Source organism: Triticum dicoccoides, chromosome 4B, assembly GCF_002162155.2.
Source record: "Triticum dicoccoides isolate Atlit2015 ecotype Zavitan chromosome 4B, WEW_v2.0, whole genome shotgun sequence".
Classification (NCBI taxonomy): domain Eukaryota; kingdom Viridiplantae; phylum Streptophyta; class Magnoliopsida; order Poales; family Poaceae; genus Triticum; species Triticum dicoccoides.
The window spans coordinates 531,546,388-531,555,978 of record NC_041387.1 but is presented as its reverse complement, the minus strand read 5'-3'; the positions used below and the strand labels follow the sequence as shown (position 1 = coordinate 531,555,978).

Here is a 9,591-nt window from a genome sequence, read left to right as displayed (position 1 = left end):
TCGAGTTCATCCGTGAGAACCGGGACATTTTTGCATGGAAGCCTTCTGACATGCCAGGTGTACCGAGGGAACTCGCTGAGCACACCCTCAATATTGATCCCAAGTTTAAACCGGTCAAGCAGTTTCTTCGCCGCTTTAACAAGGAAAGGCGCAAGGCCATTAGTGAGGAGGTAGCCCGGCTGTTGGCTGCTGGCTTTATCATCAAAGTGTTTCACCCTGAGTGGTTGGCTAATCCGGTGCTGGTTCTTAAGAAAAATGGCACTTGGCGCATGTGTGTGAATTACACAGATTTGAACAAAGCTTGTCAGGCCGATCCTTTTGCTCTCCCGTGTATTGATCAGATCATTGGTGCGACGGCGGGTTGTGAGAGTTTGAGTTTCTTGGATGCTTCTTCAGGTTATCATCAGATCAAAATGGCAGTTAAGGACCAAGAGAAGACCACCTTCATCACTCCCTTTGGAGCCTTTTGCTATGTTTCTATACCCTTTGGGCTCAAGAGTGCCCAGGCAACTTATCAGCGCTGTGTGCAAAATTGTCTTCACACTCAGATTGGGCGCAATGTTCATGCCTATGTGGATGACATTGTAGTAAAATCCAGGAAAAAAGAGACATTGATAGATGATCTCAAGGAAACCTTTGACAATCTTCGGGTTTATAAGATGATGCTTAATCCGGACAAGTGTGTTTTTGGTGTTCCGGCAGGCAAGCTTTTAGGTTTTCTGGTGTCCAACAGAGGCATTGAAGCTAATCCGGAAAAGATCAAAGCGATTACATCTTTGGCTAAACCGGCGTGTATTAATGATGTTCAGCATCTGGCAGGTCGAATTGCAGCCCTGAGCCGGTTTATTAGCCGCTTGGGAGAGAAGGCGATCCCTCTATATCAGATGTTGAAGAAAACAAACACCTTTGTCTGGAGTGATGCGGCTAATGCGGCATTTGAAGACTTGAAGCGGCAATTGGCTGAACCGCCGGTCCTTGCTGCTCCGATTGACAAGGAGCCCTTATTATTGTACGTGGCTGCTAATGCCCGTGATGTTAGTGCCGCAATTGTGGTTGAGTGCAAGGAGGCGGGAAAGGAATATTCGGTTCAATGGCCGATTTACTATATCAGTGAAGTGCTTATCGAGTCAAAGCCACGGTATCCACATTGGCAGAAGCTGGTGTATGGGGTTTTTATGGCGAGTCGAAAGCTCAAACAATACTTTCAAGACCATCCAATTACAGTGGTCAGTTCAGTTCCTTTGGGCGATATAATTCAGAACAGGGAGGCCACTGTCCGGGTTGCAAAGTGGGCAATTGAGCTTGGTCCACATGGGTTGAAGTATATGCCTCGAACAACCATCAAATCTCAGGCGCTTGTTGACTTCATCAATGATTGGACCAAATTACAGGCACCAGAGGACAAACCGGATAACACATACTAGACTATTCACTTTAATGGATCCAGGCAATTGGAGGGCTCGGGGGCTGGAGTTGTCCTTACTTCCCCTCGAGGTGATAAAATTTGTTATGTTCTCCGTTTAATGTCCCCCTGTACTAACAATGCAGCTGAGTACGAGGCTTTACTCCATGGTCTCCGTGTGGCCAAGGATATGAATTTAAGCCAGGTACGATGCTTTGGAGACTCTGATCTGGTGGCCCAACAAGTTTCTGGCACTTGAGATTCTAAGGATCTACTCATGGCAGCTTACAGACGCAAGGTGGATATTGTGGCGGGTCAGTTCAAAGGTTATCAGGTTGAGAATGTGGATCGGCGTAAAAACGAAGCAGCAGATGCTTTAAGCCGGCTGAGATCTCAGCGTAAACCGGTACCTCCCAATACCTTTTTAGATATCTTGCATAATCCGTCTGTTAAGTTGCCTACAGAGGAGGATTTAGCTGTTCCTGATCCGGAGGCCCAATTGGTTGCCGCTTTACATGTTACTAGTAGTTGGGGCGCCTCTTGAGGCGGTCTTGTGCGCCTCAATCTTGTCTACGCACATTAGAGCGGCTGGTTGTTCTAACATGCACTGAATAATCATGTGGGAGGCAAGTTTAAGATAATTAAAATAACTTTTCTTGCCAAGTTTAAATAAAAAGAAGGGTTGTACTAAAGCTCTAGTGAGAAATATTTCGCATGATCACAAAGGGGCAATAATTTTAGTTAATAGAAAAATAGAAGTATCTGCTGCAACACAAACAACTCTAGATTCACTCGTTGAAACTATACCTGAACAAAAATCCCATAATCTGGGCTAAAGTATACCACCAAACAAATATAGTACCCTCTCCGTCCGAAAAAGCTTGTCCCTTAAATGGATGTATCTATCACCAAGTTAGTGCTAGATATATCCATTTGAGGGAGATGCGGAGTATGCGTCAAGATTCATAGTACTGGTTATCACTTTGAAGGATTAAGTATTACAAAATACATATCTATATTCTAGGCTACAATACTAATCTAAAGCAAATTAAAATTATACTCAGTTTGTTCAGTGTCATGGGAAGAAAATAATTTAGCTAATACTAAATCCAACTGAAAGGACTAATTGTAATTATTTGGCTAGACTGCTCATCGAAAGAATTTTTTTCGTATGAAGCGGACCTTGCAAAAACATGGAATGATCGGGTGGATCTAAAACAGGGCATGTCCTCCTGCAGTCCTTATCCCACCCCTCGTGTATCTCGTCGCCTCGTCACATTAGCCTGAGCCTGGAGGAAGAAGGCAGCGATCCTGAGTGCATGACCAAGTTAGATATTTAGCAACACACAAAAATCAAGTGTAGATCCTACTATAGTTCTTATCCAATTATACAGCCAAGCCAACAAGAGCATTTACCAATATTACTACACGCACACACACGCACACGCACACGCACACACGCACGCACACACACGCGCGCGCACACACACACACACACACCAAAATAGCTATCCACTTTGATTCAAGGAATAACTAAGCAAAAGTGGCTTCTGGTGGTTAATAGCCAAGTTTCAATGGGCACGAAATGGAATGGAATTCCTAGTAGGAAATAAATACAGAGCAATCTTTTAAATAATAAATATCTTGATAAAACCTAGGCTGACCATAAATTTTCTTATCATATATTTCCTGACGCAAAAGGAAGTTCTACAATTTCTTGTAAATTACCTTTAATTGTAATAGAGCATGAATGAGCACCAAGCGGTGAGCAGTTTAAAAGCTAAGTCAGCGAAAGAAAAAACCTGAAGCATTACAATGCTAGGTTCAATTATTTAAAATTTGTATCATTGGACAGAGACAAAAAAAATATTGGCTAGATGAATAGCTTGCTGCCAAACGTGGGAGTTGTCATGGACAAATAAAATCATTGGAGGTGATCTATCAAAACATGATAATCTCACTTGTAAAGAAAACATTCTGACAAAAGCATCCTCACAGAAAGACTTCGTAGTATCTGTAGGAGAAAACTGATGACTCATTAACATATAAAGCCTCTTTTGTTATAGTAAATTATGCAACAAAATTTACACTTGAATTATGAAGAGTAGATAGTATATAAAATGATTTACAGGCAACACCAAATTGAACAGACTTTCCAACCCAATAATGTAAAGGATCATCTAGTCAATACAATGACAGCAATGACAACCAAAAGGGCATGTGAAAGGAAAAGAAAGTGAGCGAACCACCCTGTCTAGAACCAACCCAGCCAAAGAAATGCGGCAACTAACCAAGGAAGTACAAATAACTGTGAGCGTGTTTTACTAATAAGCTAGATCAAACATCACTAATACAAATAGTCTTAAACATACTATATGGAAGGAATAAATAGAAAATGTTTCAACATTGACTTCTATCTAAATTCTAAACAGGGGAACCAACTTAGCTTTAGTGAAAACCAAAGAGAAGGCATATAATAGGTTTTGACACTTCACAAACTCTTGTTATGATCTGTAAATCCGGACAAGCATCAGTATAAAATGCTTACATAATTCCATCCATCTATCTAAAGAGGGGCTCATGTTGTAGCTGCATCTGATAGATGGAGCAGCACCTGCAGCAAAATAGAGAAGTCACATCAAATAGAGGCGAACTGTTATGACCGTCATATTAGGGGCTTAGCCCAGTGGGTTGTGGCCCAAGTTATCTTATCGTTATTAGGGGCTTAGCCCGTTTATCTTATCATTTTCTTAGGAGTCAAGTAAACCTCTCTATATAAGGAGAGGAGATGTATCAATCTAATCAAGCAAGGAGCAATCATTATTTGCTCGGCTTCCCTTAGGGAGCCGGGAGACCTAAACCCTAGCCGCCTCCTGCCTTCGCCGCCGCTGTTCCCGTCGCAAGGACAGCGCCACGCCGCCGGCCGCCGCGCACCAGCCCTCGTCCTTCCCCCTCCTTCCCCTACAACCTACACCCTAGATCCGGTAGGGCCCTAGCTCCTATCACCTTGGTATCAGAGACCCAGGTTCCGACCATGTCATCATGACCACCAAACCCGCCGCTGCCCACCACCACCAAACCCGCCGCTGCCCACCACCCCACCTCCTCCATCGCCGCTGCGTTCTCACCGAGCGCCACGGCCTCGCTGGCCCTTCCGTCCGCGTCGATCGCCCCCACCCCGGCACGTCGCCTGGCCAGCCGCCGCCATCACCGTCCACCATGCCGATCCAGTACACTCCGGAGGCCATGGCCAGTGTCCTCAATGACCTGGTGGTCGCGGTCCAGGGCATCCGCCTGTTTTTGGCCAGCCCGTACGGGCCGCCACCGCCGCTTCCGCCGGCCGTCCCCTCCGGACAACCGGCCCTGCCGTGGTACTTGGTCCCCGCGGCCATTGCTAGGGGCTACCCGGCGCTCCCGTCGCCGGTCGCTCCAACGCCGCCCTGGCCCCAATGGCCGACGCCCGCGCTCGCGGCGCCACCCGCTCCGTCCGCACCCGCCCAGTGCCCGCAGTGGCAGGCCTGGCCTGCGCCGCCCCCCGCCTCGCCATCCGTACCTGCGGCTCCGGTCCAGGTTCCACTGTCGGCCGCCCCAGTGCTGTCCTGGCCGCAGTGGCCCGCGCCTTTGTCGCCGCTGCTCCCGTTGCAAGGACGGCGCCACGCCGCCGGCCGTCGCGCACCAGCCCTCGTCCTTCCCCCTCCTTCCCCTACAACCTACGCCCTAGATCCGGTAGGGCCCTAGCTCCTATCACCTCCGTGGTGCAGCCCAGACATGGTACTACGCCCTCGAGCAGGACGAGGGTGGCATGCCCCCGTGGGAGCGCTTCCATGAGTTTTGCCTCCTTCGTTTTGGGCCGCCGATCCGCGGGAGCCGCCTGGCCGAGTTGGGCCACCTTCCCTTCACCTCTATGGTGCAAGACTACACCGACCGCTTTCAAGCCCTGGCGTGCCACGCGTCCGGCGTGACGGCTCACCAGCGGGCCGAACTCTTCGTCGGCAGTCTACCAAATCATCTCCGCGTGGACGTCGAGCTACAGGGACCCCAGGACCTCCAGACGGCCATGTACTACGCCCGCGCGTTCGAGCGCCGCGCGGTGGCCATGCAGCAGGCATCACCATCCCAGGCCACTGGGCCGCTACCCGGACCAGATGTTCCCGCGCAGGGTCGGCCTGCTCAGGCTTCCGCGACACCCCTCGCTGCGACCGCGGCGCGCCCATTCCGCCGGCTCACCTCGGCCGAGCTACTCGAGTGTCACCGCCAAGGGTTGTGCTTCAACTACGACGAGCCCTACACGCCCGAGCACGTCTGCCCACGACTCTTCTACCTGGAGGCTGCAGACTACATTGAGGAGGACGCCATCGCCGCCGACCTGACCGCCCCAGCTGTCGCGAAGGTGTTTGATGCTGGTTGATCACCTCGAGGAGTTTAGCAAGTGTTTCCCCACCTTACAGCTCGAGGACGAGTTGTTTTTGCAGGCGGGGAGAAGTGTTATGACCGTCACATTAGGGGCTTAGCCCAATGGGTTGTGGCCCAAGTTATCTTATCGTTATTAGGGGCTTAGCCCGTTTATCTTATCGTTTGCTTAGGAGTCAAGTAAACCTCTTTATATAAGGAGAGGAGATGTATCAATCTAATCAAGCAAGAAGCAATCATTATTTGCTCGGCTTCCCTTAGGGAGCCGGGAGACCTAAACCCTAGCCGCCTCCTGCCTTCGCCGCCGCTGCTCCCGTCGCAAGGACGGCGCCACGCTGCCGGCCGCCGCGCACCAGCCTCGTCCTTCCCCCTCCTTCCGCCTCCTTCCCCTACAACCTACGCCCTAGATCTGGTAGGGCCCTAGCTCCTATCACGAACACAATGCAACCAGCGATGCAAATTAAATGGGTTGGGATGTTATATATCATATAATATTGTATTTAACTACACATGTATTCATTCCATCTATCTTTTATCCAGATTATTTAGGACATTGTTATTCAAACTGTTAACGACGAATTTTCTCAAATATTATGAAGCTAAAAACACTCATACATATATTAACTCTAGCAATTTGTATGCATTTTACAATAGTACAATTATGATAGCTTCAGACCATTTAACAAAATTCCAGCTAAAAGATAAGCACCTCAGCAGTTGTGTTTCAAAATAGCAGCTGAACCACATGCAACATTGAGAAAGATCTTAGGCTACTAAACATGTCAACAACCATTTTCTTCTTCAAACAATGTAAATAGATTCAGACCTTCAAGAATAGAAGATGTCGATACAACTCTAAATCCAATAATGACTATCATTCAAGAAGTTAGACCTGACTGGTAGTGAAAATCAGATATTGATGCTAAACTCGTTAATTTTATCCATTTTATTGCAACTTTCTTCCAAGAGGGAGAGAGATAGATATTTACTTTTGTTTCAGCTTGCTCAAGAAGAAAGTTGCAAATGACAATCAACAAATATGCCATCATAGATTGCCTGAAATACATTAATAAAGCACACTCAGATAATACCGCAAATATTGTTCTTCTGTTAAAGAAGATACATAAATAATGGGGTTGCCCATACCAAAATTCAACGCAAATAAATAGAAAATCAGATTGACCAAAAAACATACAAGATAAAGGAGTTGGGATATACGCACTTGTTGGTTCCTTGCATCTTGCGGCTTTTAATATTATGTACTATTTAGTTGTAAAAGAAAATATGTTGAAAGAAAGCAAACCTTTGACCATTTTCCTATCAGATCCAGATTAAATATAAGATTAGATATATGCTTTCAATGGAAGCCCTCATCGAGCTGGCTCTTGTTGGCCAACTTCGCCTGTGCTGCACATATGCAGATACAGACATCAGGAGGAAATAAAGATCGATTGTAAGTCTAAAAGCATGCCCAGATTCAACTGAACTAACCCCTCTCGCCTGCTCTCCATCGCTACTCCATGGAACAAGCGCACCGTATATGATTAGAATCAATCGAGTCTCCTGGCAAATCAATCCAGTCAGAAGGTATTCAAGTATTAGCAAATACTATTAGATATTTGTAGTATGTAGAAACTGCTCTGGTTTATTGAAGACTCGATGCACAATTAGTTTACACCTGATTAGAACTACTCTAGTAACTCTTTGGTTTATTGAAGACACGATGAAAGGAATCATGCACCGTCCAAACAAAATTGAGCGGAAGGCAGCAGAAGATCGATGACTCGTCATGGTTACCTACAGTTGTACATTCTTCTGAAACTGGATGTTGAGCAGGATCTTTGGTAATAATATTTAGCTAATCTCCTTCTAATAAAAAGTTCACCCCCACTATGCCTAGTGTCACTCTGAGATCGATGGATTATCGCTCTGCACTAAATTGGATAGCAACATAAGAGTTGCATTTTCTGTCTCCTCCACCAGGCATGTGATACACACCAGTCATTTAACCCGTGTTAGTTAGACAAACGACTCAAGTATCCCACGATTTCAACCAGTTCACATACTATTATTAACTGGCTGTAACGGGAAATGCATGGCACCAGCAAACTATACCTAGATTAATGGAAACCAAATATATGTGATAATCTCCAAAACTGAACTTGATGAATAAATACACAAATGGGCTACAGTTAATAATTGTGTTCCCATTTCTAATTGTTTAGATTGATCCACAGTTTGTAGCGCAAATTGTTTGATGCTACAAGGTCAGACACTTACCCGTTGCTATAGATGCATTCAGTAAACACTTTCTAGCATAAATGAGCTTGGATATGGAAGTTTTCGAAGCAAGGAAGGACCACCAGAATCGCAACATGCTGCTCCCCTAATTCCGCCGCCGACGATGCAGAGGCGTCCCCGGCGGCTGCCAGTGGCCGCGTTTGTCCCCCGCTCGAGATTGAGATCCTGGGATGGGCAGGGGTGGCAATGATGACAACCCTTGGCACGGCGAGAAGAGAGAGGATCCAAACTACCAAAAGGACGGAGAAGAGAAGTACCTGCTCGTCCCGAGCGCTCGCTTGGCGAGAAGGAGACCTACATGCGGAGGTCCTTGCCGCTGCCGCAGACACGGTCGAGGTCGAGGTCGATGTTAGAGGCGGAGACGGCGACGGCGACGGAGACGACGACCACCTTCTGCAGTGGCCAGTGCTGGACGAGCAGGGATGGCGCCGGTGGCTGTGGCTGTGGCGGCGCCGGCGGAACCCTAGCCGCTGATCAGGATGGGAAAGAAGGAGAGGAGGTTGCGTTGGGAAAAAAGAACTTCTCACTGCTCTCTCTTTTGTCCCCACCCGTGGAATGATGCGTTTTCTTTCCCCCTCTCTCGTACATAGCCAGTACGCAACCTAGCTCCCTCGCCATTGGCTGGCACGCACAGTGCGCCTTTGCCGACGTGGCACGCGCGAGCGAGCGCCATTTGCGCGACGATGAATGGGTTTAATTCCGGATTGGACGGTTCCATATTTGGCGTATATGAACCAAGGTGAGTTACCAGATGATGAAGTTCTAGCCCGGCAGATAATCCGGCGATCCAAGTCCATGGTTATTCATAATGGCGAGTTACACCGCTGAAGCGTTTCAGGGGTGTTCCAACGTTGTGTTTCTCCTGAAGAAGGCCAAGAGATTTTACGTGAGATCCATGAAGGGGATTGTGGTCACCATGCCGGTTCAAAGTCCCTGGTGGTTAAGGCTTTTCGTCATGAGTTCTATTGGTTGACAGCTCATGCTGATGCTGAGGATCTGGTAAAGCGGTGTCACGCTTGTCAGAAGTTTTCACGCCGAGCTCATGTTCTGTCTCAAGAGCTACGGATGGTTCCCATCACTTGGTCGTTTGCTACTTGGGGGCTTGATATGGTGGGACCTTTTAAGCGATCCAAGGATAAGAAGACCCACCTATTGGTGGCGGTTGACAAATTCACTAAGTGGGTTCAAGCGGAGCCTGTAAGCAAGTGTGATGCAGTTACGGCGGTTCAGTTTATCAAAAAGATCATCTTCCATTTTGGCTTTCCACACAGTATCATCACGGATAATGGCACAAACCTTTCTAAAGGTGAGATGGAGGAGTTCTGTCAAAGAAAGCACATCCGGCTTGATATAGTATCCGTGGCTCACCCCCAGTCTAATGGTCAAGCCGAGAGGGAGAATCAAGAAATTTTAAAGGGTATCAAGCCCCGGCTTATGGTTCCCCTAAAGCGGACGCCGGGTTGTTGGGTGGAAGAAGT

General features: G+C 47.5%; 1 long non-coding RNA gene across 2 annotated transcripts; it reads right to left on the bottom strand.

Moving 5' to 3' along the window:
• Window positions 1-2,221: 2,221 nt before the first annotated feature.
• Window positions 2,222-8,647, bottom strand: LOC119291298. Of its 2 annotated transcripts, none has more exons than XR_005142327.1 (7): window positions 8,371-8,647; window positions 8,093-8,278; window positions 7,304-7,375; window positions 7,116-7,214; window positions 6,802-6,868; window positions 3,951-4,016; window positions 2,222-2,713 (listed from the first exon to the last, which is right to left on the bottom strand). It is a non-coding gene; the product is annotated as an uncharacterized LOC119291298 (long non-coding RNA). The 2 variants fall into 2 exon arrangements; XR_005142326.1 differs by having other exon boundaries at window positions 2,223-2,713; window positions 7,116-7,219.
• Between the last annotated feature and the right edge of the window lie 944 nt (window positions 8,648-9,591).